The sequence below is a fragment of the Petaurus breviceps genome, unplaced genomic scaffold, assembly GCF_028583685.1.
Source record: "Petaurus breviceps papuanus isolate PSGF00001 unplaced genomic scaffold, PetGlider_PUasm1.0 90865, whole genome shotgun sequence".
Taxonomy (NCBI): Eukaryota; Metazoa; Chordata; class Mammalia; order Diprotodontia; family Petauridae; genus Petaurus; species Petaurus breviceps.
Genome location: NW_027187367.1, coordinates 13,637,497 through 13,653,548, shown reverse-complemented (window position 1 = coordinate 13,653,548; position 16,052 = coordinate 13,637,497). Strand labels below are relative to the sequence as shown.

Sequence of the window (16,052 nt, the reverse complement as noted above, 5' to 3'; positions counted from 1 at the left end):
ATTATCTCAGGGAAAATAATGCTTTTACTTTGAGTCTCTTCAAAGATCTGTATGGTAAACTCACATAATCACCAAGTGGAGCAGGGGTATTAAGAGTCTACTGAGGGAGCAAAAGACACAGGATGATCTGAGTAAAGGATAGAGCACTAGTAACTAGAAAGATAAGGAAAGGCTTTCAGGAGGTGGTAGGACTTGAGCAGTCTTAAAAACACTAAGTATTCTAAGAATTAAAAGTAAGGAAGAAGTATATTCCAGCAGGGAGAATGCCAAATTCGAGGAAGAGCTAATTGGCCAGTTAGACCCATATGGGGGAGTAATGGGAAAAACTCCCGAGTGCTGTGCTTCTCAACACAGCCCAAGTTCATACAATAGCTATTTTGGGGTTTGTACTAGACATCACAGATTAGGTTTAATAGTTTACTAGTAAAACACCCAGATCATTTTCATTTTCACAAGGCCTACCATACACACAGACCTCCCTCATTATCCTTCTCAAGGCCACAATGTGGGTCCTGGGCCTTATCATCCTTTATCTTCCCCTGTAGTTATCAGTTATTTCCAAATAAATGGCATTAAATTATATATCTAGTCATTATCCCTCTCTTGAACGCCAGTTCCACATTATGAACTGCTTGTTAGACATTACCTCCTAGAAACTCATTAGCATCTCAAACTCAACCTGTCCAAAAGAGAGCTCATTGCTTTTTTCTGAGTGAAGGGAACAGGATATTCTTAATTTTTTAAAATTAATTTTTAGCTTTCAACATTCAGTTCCACAAGATTTTGAGTTCCAAATTTTCTACCCATCTCTCCCCTACCCCACCCCAAGACAGTGAGAATTCTGAATGCCCCTTTCCCCACTCACTCGACCTTCTCTTCTATCAAGCCCCTCCCCCCTTTCGCTTATCCCCTTTCCTTCTATCTTCCTGTAGGGCAAGATAGATTTCTATACCCTGCATCTTAATTTCCCAGTTACATGTAAAAACAATTTTTAACATTTGTTTTTAAAATTTTGAGCTCCACATTCTCTCCCTTCCTCTTTTCCCACCAACCCTCATTGAGAAGGCAAACAATTTAATGTAGGTTATACATGTGTAGTCATGCAAAACATGTTAAACACTTGCAAAATAACCATGATGTTAAAGGCTAACTATATTTCCCTCCATCCTATCCCATCCGCCATTTATTCTATTCTTTCCTTTTACCCTGCAAAAGAGTTTGTTTCTGATTACACCTCTCTCCATCTGCCCTCTTTATATCACCCCCTCCTTTTCTATAGGGTAAGAGATCCATACCCAATCAAGTATGCTATTCCCTCCTTCAGCCAAATCTGATGGGAGTAAGGTTAACTCACTCCCTCTCACTTAAACCGTTTTTCCCTCAACTGTAAAAGTTTTGTCTTGCCTCTTTTATGTGAGATAATTTACTCTATTCTACCTCTCCCTTTTCCTTTTCCCAGTACATTCCTATTTCATCCCTTAATTTTATTTTTTAGATTATCACCCCTTCATAATCAACTCACCCTATGCTCTCTTTCTCTACATATATATGTATATAGATATATATTTGTATGTATTCCCTCCAACTACCTTAATACTAAGTAACAGTCTCACGGGTTACAAATATTATCTTTCCATGTAGGAATGTAAACAGTCCAACTTTAAGTCCCTTATGATTTCTCTTTCCTGTTTTCCTTTTCATGCTCTTTATTCTTACATTTCAAAGTCAAATTTTGTATTCAGTTCCAGTCTTTTCATCAAGAATGTTTGAAAGTCTTCTATGTCATTGATTATCCAGATTTTCCCCTTAAGTATTATACTCAGTTTTGGTGGTTAGGTAATTATTGGTTTTAATTCTAGCTCCTTTGAACTGCAGAATATCATATTCCAGGCTCCCTGGTCCCCTAATTTAGAAGCTGCCAAATCTTGTGTTATTCTGATAGTGTTTCCATAATACTTGAACTGTTTCTTTCTGGATTCCTGTAATATTTTCTCCTTGAACTGGGAACTCTAGAATTTGGCTACAATATTCCTAGGAGTTTTCTTTTTGGGATCTTTTTCAAGAAGTAAATCGGTGGATTCTTTCAATTTCTATTTCTAGAATATCAGAGCAGTTTTCCTTGGTATCTTCTTTAAAGATGATGTCTAGGAGTAGAACCAAGATGGCAGAGTAAAAGCAGGAACTTACTTGAACTGGTTCCCAGCTACCTCAAATATCTGTAAAAAATGACTTTAAACAAATTTTAGAGCTACAGAACTCACAAAATGACACAACGAAATACATCTCTAGCTGAGGAAAGCCTACAAAACCAACAGGAAGGTTAGGAGTGAAGCACAGTCCCCTGTAGGTAACACCAGCACAGACCAGCAGAAGCAAGACCTCAGGGGATCAAATCAGCTATGGTGGTTTCATACTTCTCAACCCATAAAAGCCAAAAAGAAAGTGAAAGGTCAGTGGGGAAACTCTGTTAGAAATCCTTCTGGAGCTCATCTATGGCCTGTAAGCAGTTCATATTATTCTTGGAAGCTTTTAGTCCAGGAGTTCTGACTTCGTTGTCTTCTTCCCATTTCATGCTTTGATCTTTTTTGTCCCCAAAAAAGGAATCTAAGGTTTCACTGCTGTGCTTGCTTTGCTTCCTTTGCTTGCTCATGTTGCCACTCAATTACTTGACTTTTGAGCTTTCTGCCACAGTAGAACTGTTTCCAGAAAGGAGAGCTTTGTACCAGATTGCTGGCTGGGGTTTTTGCAGCTGCCCTCTCTGAAGCCTCCACAAGCTCTGGCACCTTGTCACTACCCCAGGACTTCTACCCTAGGCAGTGATCACATCCAAGCAGGTTAAATTAAGAGCAATTACCCTTCAGACTGGTTGCTTGGTCCCCCTACTATCTGCAGGCCAGGAACTCTGAAGCAGCCATGCACGACAGCTCCAAGGCCCCGGGGGGCAGAAACCGGGCAGCACTCTCAATCCCCCTGTTCCCCCAGTGTTCCCACACTGACATTTTACTTTGCCTTTGGCATTTATGGGTTGATAATTCTGGAAACTGCTGGTGATCCACTCTCCCAAAGTCCACTCTTAGCCACTGCTGGTCAGGGCCACCCTGGGGGTAAAACGGTGTGCTCACATGGGGCCGAGCTGGGCTCCTAACACACTGTGATGGACCCTTCCTGCCGGGCTGACTTCAATGGGAGATTTGTTTCTCTCCGTCACTTTGTGGGTTATGTAGCTTTAAAGTTTGTTCAGAGTCATATTTTATAGGTATTTGAGGTAGTTATGGGGGGGAGCTCATGGAGTTTTCCTGCTTCTATACCACCATCTTTGCTCCAAAAAAAAGTAATTGGTTTTTTTTTTGCTTTTTGTAGGGGCAATTGTGGTTAAGTGACTTGCCCAAGGTCACATGGCGTGTAAGTGTTAAGTATCTCAGGTCAGATTTGAATTCAGGTCCTCCTGACTCCAGGGCCCACATAGCCACCCCTAGAAATTTCCTTGCTGGTTCTTGCTCTTGTTACCCCTATTCAATGTCTAAATTTATCTGTGAAATATCTTAATCTCCACTTCAACACATACTAGTATACCTAAGGCAAGCATTTTCAATGGTGTAAGATCAATGAGGAACATGGTGCTGTACAGCTCTGGGGTTGGAATCAGGACAGTTTGGTTTGAATCGGCATTCTATCATTAACTAGGTTTTGTAACTAGTAAAATCACTTAAATAGAAAATAGGAATACTACTGTCATAGGGTTGACAGGAAAACAGTTTATAAGCCTTAAAGCCCTATAGAAATGAGTTATTAGCTCAAGGGGTTCCCAGAAGATAGAAGCTTTGGAGCATCACCATGGTGAAGTAAATATAACATTGAATTGAAATGCAAATGACCTGGGTTCAAATGCTGCCTCTGACATTTGCTCCTTCTGTGTGATCACAGGACACAGAATCTCTTTGGACATCACTATCCTCATCTATAAACTGAGAGGGTTGAACTAGATATACTCACTAAGTTCTGTTTTGTCTTTAAATCTATAATCCTTTAGGATATGTTCTTCTAAATTAACATTATCAGCAGTCCTCATACTAAGAAATTAGAACTACAGATTAGTCTGTGCTGAAAAAGTAATATTTTAACTATAATGAAACATTATCACTGGAAACTTTTAAACACTGGCAAATAATCTTTGGAGAATTTTTTTTTAAGTATGTGAGAGGTTGGACAGAGTAACTGATCTTTAAGGTCAGTCCCAACTTGAAAATTCTAGGATTCTCAACGAAATGTTCAGTTTTGAAAACTACACCTTTACTTTTTATGCTGAGATTGAGAATCATTCACTGTCTTGATTCAAATTTTTTCTCTAGCATTTTGACCAATGCTCCCAGAGGCATAAAGTCATAAATTTTATCACCAGCGTTAAGCATCCATATAGAAAAGATACTGTTATTTCCTCTAAACCTCCCTCTCCCCTCCAAGTACTGATCTACTTAAACAGAGGAGGAGAAAGAAAATGTATAGGCACAGAAGAGAAACAGGGACATATAGAGTTTTAGAGATGAGAAATGAAGAGAAATAAAAAGTAGAATAAGTTGCTGAGACCTTGAGGAGAAAAGAAGGATTTAAATTAGAATTTAAAAAAAATCATCAATGGGGGGTGGCTAGGTGGTGCAGTGAATAGAGCACTGGCCCTGGATTCAGTAGGACCTGAGTTCAAATTTGGCCTTAGACACTTAACTAGCCATGTGACCTTGGGCAAGTCACTTAACCCCAATTGCCTTCCCCCCCAAAAAAAATCATTACTGAGTCTACTAATTAAAAAATTGTGATAATATCTAAATAGAATAAATGCTAAAGTATGTCCTTGATCTAGTTAGGGGGAAAAAAGAACAAGTGAAGAAACAGTATTAAGCATTTTAGGACAATTTTATCCAAGAAAAAAATATAACTAATTCTCTTAAAGTAGCTCACTAAAGCTCTCCACTTAACAATCTTTTTGGCCTAGTTCTAGTTACTGGAAATGAAAAATGAACTAAACTGTATTTCTTTAAAACTCTATATTTTGAAATTCTGATTCCAGGGCTAAAGAAACCCTAGAAGTCATCTAGTCCATCCTTGTTTCTGAGAAGATTGCCACTAAACCATTCCACAACATTTGCAGGGAATAATTCTTTCATCTAGTGATTAGTCAGCTACATAATCCAATAGCTTCTTATATTTAACCTAGACTGCTTAAGCTACAACCTCAAGTCTATCCCTTTCACAACCTCCACAGGATGTACTCAGCAAAGCTGATTCACCATGCTTATTTTGAGGTTTAGTTTTATTTATTTTTACTTATGGCTAAAAAACCATTTCCTTTTACTTTTGTTCAGAGATGCTATTTTGCAAAACTATTAACATTAAAAAATAAATATAACACTCTTTTACATGCCATCCCCCATTTCTGAGAATAGCTTCTGGAGGTGACTTTGGTTATTTTCCTTGGATCCCATACAAGTTATCCAAATGCCAGCATATTATAACTACTGTGTACAGAACTGAATATAATGGCTATGTGCTATCTTCTGGCCCATACATTTCATGTAACATGGTATTAAATATAGTTGTTTAAATGTAATATCTTTATCTTGTACATTATTACCTCTACACATTGTTGAAAAATTCATGTTTTCTCAGTGAGTTTAGTGAATCTATGCTTTAGGCCAATCTCATTTTTATGGTAAAGGAACATGTGAGTTTTTGTTTTATTTGTGATAGAAACTATATTTTTAGTTGTGTGGCAGAGGTGATCAAGCAGACAGTAAAGCTAAAATTGAACAGCTGTAGTTAAGGGATAAAGCAAATTTATATATATATATATATTTTAGAAGGGAATTTCTCTTAATTGGGCAACCTTTAAGTATCTTAGATTTAGTTTTAAGGAACCTTTAAGATCATCTACTCTCCTAAAACCACCATCACTCACGTTACAGATGAGAAAACTGAAAATCATAAGTGAAAGTGACTGTGACTCCTAATCCAGCATTATTTCCACTACAATATGCTGCCTCTAGGATGCTCTATGTTTTAAACAATCAGAATTACTTAGTGTGAAATAAAACTAGGTGTGGAATTTCCTATTATCTCCCATACCATTTACCATATGGTAAAGATATTTAACAGTTGGTCAATTTAGCTTACATTTTCAGTTATTAAACATTACTTCTAGGTCCATTAAACTGTTTTTTCCTACCCCTGAAAACACCATAGAAATAGCTCACTGCAGACTAGACAGGGAGACTCTGACCTTTTACTGAAGGCTGATATTTTCCAAGCTAAAGTCACCACTGTAAAAAAAGTTTGAGTAAATAAATGATAAATTTGTATTAAACTTATCCAGTTGGAATCTTGGGGCTATAAAAGTCAACAGTGACTACTGCTAACCAAAGTGATTAGCTAATGTGACTGATGCTAATCAAAGATTTGTCTTTGAGTTCATCTAATGGGCTATGTCAGTAACCTTAAGATTCCATGGTCTGTAATCAGCTACTAACTTTTACAAAGGAATTTCAAAATTTGATTACAGATCTAATAATATCTGGAAATGTTCATATATTAATACAGTAACTGAACTGAATACTCCTAGTTTAGCTCATCAAGGACCAAATAAAATGTAAAGCCCTTGACGCAGGGAAATTTTTCCATCTCTATCTTTGTATTAGCAGTACCTTACATACAGTGGTGGCTTAATAAATACTGAAATGGATTCCTGTTGAATCCATTTGAACTTAAACAGGAGAACATCTATACAAACACAGTAAGGCTCTAGAAACATGATGAAACAGTCTTTAGCATATATATTGCTCCTTCTGGCATGTCACAGTTCATTAACTAAGCAGAATATAACTGTATGTTAATTAAAATGATTTTTAAAAATCCAATATTCACACAAATGGAAAACAACCTGTCAGAACTAGAAAGGAAACAAAGCTCATTCTGACTTTAATGGCAGTTCTGGAAGACGTGCTCTCCACATCACAGTTGAACTAGTAAAAATGATGATCTCATGATGCCTGATCATAACTTATTAACATTTAAGTCAGTCATTCACATACACATTTTCAGTGGAGAAGTGATCCTAAGGAATCCTCCTCTGTAAAATGAGGAGGTTGGACCTGGTAATATCTGCACTGTCTCTTCCAACTCTACATCTATAATCCTATGATCTACAAATCAGATTTTCCAAAATTTCCTCCTACTTTCAAATATTACATGGCACTAAAAAGGCATTATTTAAAATCGACCCAAAAGGCCCTTTAAAAAAAAACAGCATTTAATTTGGCTGATTTAAGCACTGATAAAATTCCAGAAATCTATTTTTATTGAAAGGGAGGGAAGAAAAATATTGATCATTTTAAATCTAAACTTTGACACCAAATAAAATGGACATTTCAGTAACATAGAACAGAAAAAAGAGGTTTATACATGAACCTGCAGATCTTAACCAGCTTTTCTTTTTTTAAGCATACAGTAAGTTCAACCTATTATCTTTCAAAGTTCTCCTGCTTGTGTTTTTCTTTTTGATCTTCCTTCTGTTTGGTTTCCTGAATTTGCTAAAAAGATATATCAGTGAATCTCTCTTTGTTTTCTTTCCTATCTTACCTTCCCTCTACAACCCCTCCTCCACTAAAAAAATTAAAAAGAAAAACAAGCTCTTGTACACATATGTGGGAGGAATAGTAATTTTCTCTTCATGACCTCTCAAACCTTTCCAAAATAGAAATTATGAGCCAGAGATAAGATAATTTCAATTGTCTCCACCATCTAAGACATTAAGAACCAAAAGAAAGTAAAAACTCAATGAGTTAACAGCAGAGAATACTAATCGATAATGTACTTACTCAACACCCACCATACCCTACTGATATTCTTGCCATGTATTTGTTAAAGAGGCTTTCTAATTTTTAATTTCTTCATTTGGGGCGTGGGATTGAAGAGGGCAGAAAAAATAGAAGAGTCACAGATTCATCTACTTCAGGATGATCTATTCCCCTGCAACAGAACTCAACTGCCCATCCCAAACCTTAAATTTCTCTCTAGGCCAATGCCTTATAGATCCAAAAGGAAAAAAAATTGCTCAGGTTGTGATAGGATCAAGTAATTCAACAGCAATAAGAAGTGGAAGAACTATGTGCCACAGCAGAATTCACAGACTTTGGAGAAACAGAGGAATACAGGGCAAGCTATGGGGGAGGGGGTGTGCATGGAGAGAGAAAGAGGTAAGTGCTATGTGGCACTTTCCTCAGGTAAAGAGCTAAGTATATAGCTGGAGCCAGTTCTGCCTCAACAGAAGTCACTTGGGTAGAAACCTAAGTTGATGAACTGTGAAGTGCCCAGCATAGGAGAAAATGGAAACACCTCTGAGATGCAGGGAAAATGTCATCAAAGGGGAGAGAATCAGAAAACGCACCATAGGATAATATTGAGAAAAATGACTGAAATTACTAAAGGTCTCAGGAGGAAGAAATTAAAGACCTTCAGAATAAGCTGATAAAAGCAACAGTGAAAATATTAATAACAAATAGGAAAATGGTTTCTAGATAAGGGAAAAGAAAAGAGCTCAGGCATCTATGAATAAGTGTTTGCAAGACGAAGAAAAATGCAATCAATATCTGATGAGGGAGAAGATCCTATAGATTCCAAAGGGAGCTTGAAACCATAGTGGGGTGTTCCTGACTGATTAAAAAGAGAAGAATCACAACAGAATTTATGGCCCTGAGAACAATAATCAGAATAGGAAGAAACAAAAGGAAGATAACTGATTAAGAATGCAAATATATGGAAGTGATGGACAATTCAGAAAAAGAGAAACAAAAAGCAACTAATATGGAAAGAAAGAATGATCTCCATACAAGCATAACAAACTGATCTTGAAGACAGTATGCAAAGGAGACTACTTAAGGATTATAGGTCTCCCAGAAAAATATGACAAGTCAAAAACCTAAACACCATAAATCAAAAAATAACACAAGACAATTGCCTACAACTTCTGAAACATTGGGAACAAAGTGCTAAACAAAAGAATCCACAAATCGCCTCCAGAAAATAAAAATAAAAACTCTAGGCTGCAACTCCAAGCCATACAGTAGTTAAATTTAACAATTCCACTGACAGACCACAAATTTTGTAAGCAACCAGGAGAAAGACCTTAAAAAATATAAAGGAAAGAGAATTCAAATTAATGCTATTCTGTAACCCATCAGGAAATTCAGATGTTGGGAAAACTGTACATCAAAGAGCAAAAGAGCTCAAGATACTGCCCAAAGTGACCTACAAATGTGAGAATAACCATAAAAGAAAAAAAAACAGAAGTTTGATACAAAAAGGCATTTCAAACAGCCCTGGAAAAAACGAAGACCTAAAGAAAGTATCTGCTTCTTAAATACCCCAATCAGAAAATACAAAAATGTAAAAAATATGAAGTCAGCAAAATAAATTCCCCACACTGGCTGTGCCCTTAAATACGTGTTTTCTCTTATCTTCTATATCTTTATGACCAGATTCTCTCTACTCCCCCACCCCTCAAACTGTTGGATAGCATAATTATAAGTCCTCTGGAATTGTAGTTGGGCCTGTATTGATCCCGTTGTCAAGTCTTTCGAAAGCTTTAGAATACTGCTACTCTATACATTGTTTTCCTGGTTCTGCTCACCTCACTGGCCATCAATTCATTAAGTCTTTCCAACCTTCTCTGAAACTGTTACATTTATAATTTAGTATAGAATAACAATATTCTACTTAATGTTTCCTTATGGGGATTTCCCCAGAAATCTGTTTTTTTGAATACCCCAAAAACTAAGGTTGGAAATCAGTAAAGAGTATTGTGACTCTCCTGTAAGAATTAAAAGCTAACAATTAACACAGAGATAATACAGGGATTCATCAAGTTTAAAGCATGAGCAGGAAATGCTAGCATATAGAGCCAAAGGTTAAGGTTGACATTTCCAATCTGGAGTAAGCAGGAGAGAGACAGTCATGATCAATCATTTAGTCTTGCTCTGTAACTGTTGATATGTCATAAGTGTGTATTTGTTGTCCAAACTGCTGATAATACTGAGACATTCTTGCAAATAAGATACTGGACTCATGAGATGAAATAGCAAATAAATTTCAGGAACTAGAAAATAAAGATAAAGAGGGAAAAGGGCTAGATAATACCATTACCAATAAAGACTACATGCATTAGAAGAGTAAAAACTAATAAAATTTATGCTATAGAAAAGTAGTTGGGGAGAACACTTGAAAACCACATTTCTCAGTATATCATTGAATTTCGGGGTTGGAAGGTATATCAGCAGCTATCTAGTCCAATCCAAACCCAAGAACAATTTCTAACATAAACCCAATAAAAGGTCAATCTGTTTCTATTGAAGACCTCCAATGAAGGAGGAAATCATCATCTCCTAAGTCAGTCCATTTCACCTTTCAACAGCTCTAAAGGTTTTCCTAAAAGTTTTTTTTTCTTGATATATCAAGCTATTTATGCAATCTCTCTTGGTCTCCGTGTTTGTGTATTCATTCCTTGAAGAAGGTAGGAACCAATTTTAAAAAATTCTTGCTGAAATTTATTTGACTTCACACATACACCTGCTTAGCTAGAGGTAGGTGCGTGTTTATACATACACAATACACTCAGATGTTTAGGGAAACTTCATAGATATTGATCTGGAAGGGTCATCAGAAGTTCTTTAGGCCACTTCCATCATCATATATATGAGAGGACTGAGACCCAGAGATTAAATAGCTCGCCCAAGGTCACACAGGTGGAAGAGATGGGATTTGAACCAAACAACTCTGAATTCAGAGGTAAGACTCATTCCATTGCACCAATACAGTTTAATCAAGGACATTTTTTTGTCTCTGATTTTAAAATAAAAAAGTTTGCTAAAATACTGGGCACAAGTCAACGTCTCTCATCAACGTACCCTCCTTCAAATGATAGATATTTACCTTCTTTCTCACAGAATGGAACAGCTAATGGCTGAAAAGTATCAAGTACTTTGCACTGGTCCTGTGGACAGAGTACAAAGCAACAATATATTTACTGAAATTTAGATCTCTGAGGCTTTGGCAAATAGAGTATTATAATGCATTTCATGTTGCTAAATTCTGTAATAGATCAAGCAGCATTAGTTGAAAAAAATTTAATTGAGAAGGAAAGCATGCAAAAATGAAGATCATTTATAATAGAATATATGCTGTCTTACAAGAAGCATTTGCACTAATTCTTCAGGTTCTTGGGCACCTTTTAACTTCTAGAAAATCAAACACTAGTTGAAATGGATGAGTGAAAAGAGGAAATGTGTGCCAGTTGTTAGGAATGACTGGGTTTTGTTTAGAGACATTATTCAACTTTGGGAGTCAATAAGTTCAGGTTTGTAATTCATTTAGCCAGTATAAACAAAGATGAGTCAGAATACTTTACCATACAGGGTTCATTTTTGGAGTTTACCAGCATTTTCCCCATTTAGAAAAAGGTACACAAGTTTTCTTGTATTGCTAAGTAATATTTCATGCTTTGACTTATTTTCCTTTGGGGAAAGTTTGCTTTCTTGAAAAACTGAGCATGGTTTTCATATTGATGAAGCATATAAATATAATTTCATATAATCATATCCATAGTAACCATAATTATTTCAAAAATAATTCTACTAATTGATCCCAAAGAAGTATGAAATAAATTGGAGAGGTCAAAGCACAAGACCAGAATCAGGCTGTGCAATGCAATATCAGTTCTATCAGTAACCTACTGGGAAGGAGACAGGAGAGACTACTTTCTCAATTTCATAATGTGGATTAGAAAGATAAAAAATTGGGGCGACTAGGAGGCGCAGTGAATAGAACACCAACCCTGAAGTCAGGAGGACCTGAGTTCAAATCCGGCCTCAGACACAACACAGAAACTAGCCATGTGACCTTGGGCAAATCACTTAACCCCAACTGCCCTCTAAAAAATTAAAAGCAAAAAAAAATAAAGATAAAAAATCAATGACCAAGTTAAACATCATGCAAGTGGTATATATGAAAATCAAGGGAGTAGGGCAGATTGAGTTAAAATTTCATACTGGAAACTTCTCAGTAACGCAACAGGAGGTTTTAATCTCTTAAATTTATTTTTTATTTCCCATTTTTGCCCATTCCCCTTCTAATTCAGTTCATCTTTCACTGGAGTCCCTTCTTCCAATTTAGTGCTTCCTTCTGGACAGGTTTTTATACAACATTTCCTTCGATGTATTTTTGCCTCTTCTTTCAAAGTCAATCTTTTGGGAGTATAGTAAAATATTTAACCAAAAAGGATAAATGTTAGCATGTAATTAACATTCAGGTTCTTTGTCATCACAAAAAGGGCTACTATAAATATCTTTGTACTTTGTTTCTTCCTTTGATCTTAAATTAGGAGAACAACCCAACACACTATGGTATATGAATGTAATGCAATACTATTGTACCATAAGAAACCATGAAAGGAACAGTTTCTCAGAAACCTGGAAAGACTTGTTCGAATTGATATAGAGTGAAATGAATGAAATCAGGAAAATACTTTATATAAGAACATTGTGAGGACAAACAACTCTAAAAAACTTAGGAACTCTGATCAACCAATTACCAACCACAATTTCAGGACAGATGATGAAACAAGCTACCTATCTCCTGATAGGAGATGGAGTCAGCATACAAAATGAGACACTTTTTAGATATGATCAGTAGATGTATTTGTTTTGCTTGACTATGCAGATTTATTATAAGGGTTTTTTGTTTGTCCCCCATTGGGTTGAGAGGAGTTGGGAGAAGGAGAAAAAAAATATTTTTTTTGGTTGTTCATTGAAAAAAAAGTAAGCTTTTTTTTTTTAAAGTATGTAATTACCAAGATAGGTTTTTAGTAAACTTACAAACAATATGAATCAACAACATGAAAAAGCTTGACTGTACTAACTGAAGCAGTATCCAGAATGAGCAAAGTGAGGAAGCTTCTGTAAATGGTGTCCTGGTTTAATCAAATATGGAATGCTTATTTATTATTTATTATTTATGTATTATTCTCAGTGGCTCATTTAAAGACAGTGGCAAAAAAGAAACGTGTTCTGAAAAGAACAAGCCTGACAGTGAAGAGACTCAAAGCCATATCATATAAAAATCTGTTCAAAGAACTAGGGAAGAAATTACATCTCCTTGGCTAAAGAAGACAAAACTAGTCACAAAAGGCTTCGTCACCAACCAGTTCTATTAGCTATTTGATGAGCAACTGGACCCCTTCAAGGTGCTAAAGGCAGCCGAGAACAAGAAGAAGGAGGACAGCAGGGGGCCTGGATCCAAGAGCGTGGCGCAGGCCAGGCCCAGGCGGTGTGGGTGGTGGGGATGGCAGTGGGAGCACACCCAGGGAAGCTGCTGCGCAGGGAGTTGCAGAAGGACCGCAAGAACCCACTGCCGCCATCCACACCACCCAGCATCACTCAGCCACGGCCGCTGCCACTGCAGCCAACAAGAAGGACAAGGCCCTGACACCAACCACTGTGCTCAAGAAAGAAAGGATAAGAGGAACTGGTAGTAGGCCTGACCAGCAACTTCAGGGTAAAGGAAAACCAACTGACAGGAGACCAGGAAGGCAACCACCTCATGAGCGATGTTTTGAAAAATTGAATGGTGAAAGGGGTGGAGGAGAATTTTCAGTTCTTAAGCCTCTTACTGACCAACAGATCCAAGGTCGTGGCAGTCCTGGGGGAAGAGGACATGGTAGCCATGGAGGTGGATCGGGCAGAGGAGATGGTTTTGACTCTCATGCAGAGAGAGAATTTGATAGGCATGGTGGGATAGATCTGGTCTGAGCACGAGGAAAAACGTGGTGGAAGTGGCTCACATAACTGGGGAATATGTCAAAGACAAGTTGACTGATTTGGATCAAACCATTGTGATTGAGAAGACATCAGAAGAAGCCCATCCAGTGGCTGATACAGAAAATAAAGAAAATGAGGTGGGAGAGGTGAAGGATGAGGGCCCGAAAGAAATGACCGTGGATGAGTGTAAGGCTATTCAGAATAAGGAATGGGCAAAAGTAGAATTTAGTATCCCCAAATGCAACGAGGACGCTGATGGGCAGTGGAAGAAGGGATTTGTGCTCCACAAGTTCACGAGCGAGGAGAAGAAGGGAATGGCAGAGGTGCAGGGGAGCCATATGAGGCTCACAAAAGAATCTGTAATGGACCATCACTTTCTTAAGCCTGCCTGCCAATGATATCAAATCCTAGCTGGAGATCAATTTAAGAGACCTCGGTCACCCTAGAAGTGGCGGCAGAGGTGGGTGAAGTGAGTGCTGACACAGCAGACGGTCCAACCATAGAAGCAGAACTGACAAGTCAAGTGCTTCTAGAAGCTCCTGACATAGATAACCCAGAGGGTTTCCCGGCTGTAGCCTAAACTAGATGTCCTAAGCCAAACCTGGTTCCTTTGTGGACCCTCCGCCATGAGGCTTGCTTGCATGCTTAACAATCCTAAAGGACTAAGAATTTTTTTTTTAAAAGACTGTCATTCATACTCTTCACACCTAAAGACTTAATTTTATCTGTTTTGAAAATGAACTTCTCTCACTACACAGAAGCAACAATATGTTAGTCAGTCTTGTATTTAGAAATGTAATGGTAGCAGGGATGTTTTCATAATTTTATGAGATTATGCATTCTTCATGGATATTTTTGTGTTGCTGCTTGAAAATGTGCATTTCCAAACTTGAAACATAGGTGTACATAGTATGTACCAGTAAAAAAAAAAATTACTATAAAATTTTAGAGCAGCAGAACCCACAAAGTGAAAGAGTGAAACAGATCTCTAGCCCAAGACAAACTGGAAGGTGGACAGCAAGGTTCTACTGTACTGCGCTGGAGTGGAACACTGTCCAGTGTGGGCCACACCAGCACAGAGTGGGCTGAAGCAGGCCTAAGGGGACTGAATCATTGGCAACTGTGGTGGTTTCCAGACTTCTCAACCTACAAACACCAAGAACAACATTGAAGGTTGGTGGGAAAATTCTGTGGGACCTAGTTAAAAGAGCAGTACAGTCTGGCTGGGCTCCAGCCCCAGGGTGGCAGAAGTGGTGGCAGCAGCAGCAGCTGCTTCCAGAGCTCTGGGGCCACAGATAGTGGGAGATAGAACAGCTGATACAAAACCCTAGAATCCTGGGAGAGTAAACCCACCCCCACCCCCATGGGAAGCAGAGGCCTACCTTGACAAAGAGTTAAAAAGTCAAGTATTTGGCTGGGAAGATGAAAAAAAAAAACCAATGCAAAAAAAAATCAGACTATACAATCTTACTTTGGTGACAAAGAAAACAAAAAAATAACGAGAAGAAGACAAAGTCAAAGCTCCTACATCAAAAGCCTCAAAGAAAAAGATAAATTGTACTCATGCCTTAGAAGAGTTCAAGAAGCATTTTGAAAATCAAGTAAGAGAAGTAGAGGAAAAATTGGGAAGAAAAATGAGTGTGATAGAAGAAAATCATGGTGGCAAAGCCAAAATGGTGGAGCAGAAGCAGGAAATTCTGTGACATCTCCCCAAAACCCCCCCAAATACCTATAAAATATATTTTAGTATATTTTATTAATACAATAAACAAATTTTAGAGCTACAGAACCCACAAAGTAACAGAGAGAAACAATCTCCCCCTAAAGGCAGTCTAGAAGGCGAACAGGAAGGGTTCATCGCAGCATGCTGGGAGCTGAGTGCAGTCCCATATGAGGCACATGGTTTTGGCCCCAGGGAGGCAGTGGTGGCCAGAGCAGACTCCAGGAGAGAGAATCAACAGCAGCTGTGGCAGTTTCCAGACTTTTCAAACTATAAACGCCAGAAAGAAAACTAAAAGATCACTCAGAACTCTGTTGGAAAGGAACTACATGGTCTTGCCCCTGTCCCCCCGGCAAGAGGTGGAAGAGCAAGGAGGCTGCAGCGTCTGCCACGTGGTTGCCTCAGAAGCCCCTGGCCTACTGATCATAGGGGAAACAAGCGACCATTCCAAGAGTAATAGCTCTTGCTTTGACCTG

The 16,052-nt window shown here is 38.0% G+C and overlaps 1 protein-coding gene and 1 pseudogene across 4 annotated transcripts in view; one reads left to right on the top strand and one right to left on the bottom strand.

The window, feature by feature from the left end:
• LOC138150194 (SERPINE1 mRNA-binding protein 1 pseudogene) overlaps nt 1-14,793 on the top strand; it is a 76,808-nt pseudogene extending 62,015 nt beyond the window's left edge.
• The window catches only part of ZFAND3 (zinc finger AN1-type containing 3), a 398,518-nt gene that overhangs the window by 203,756 nt on the left and 178,710 nt on the right, over nt 1-16,052 (bottom strand). The gene's annotated exons all lie outside the window — the stretch shown is intronic.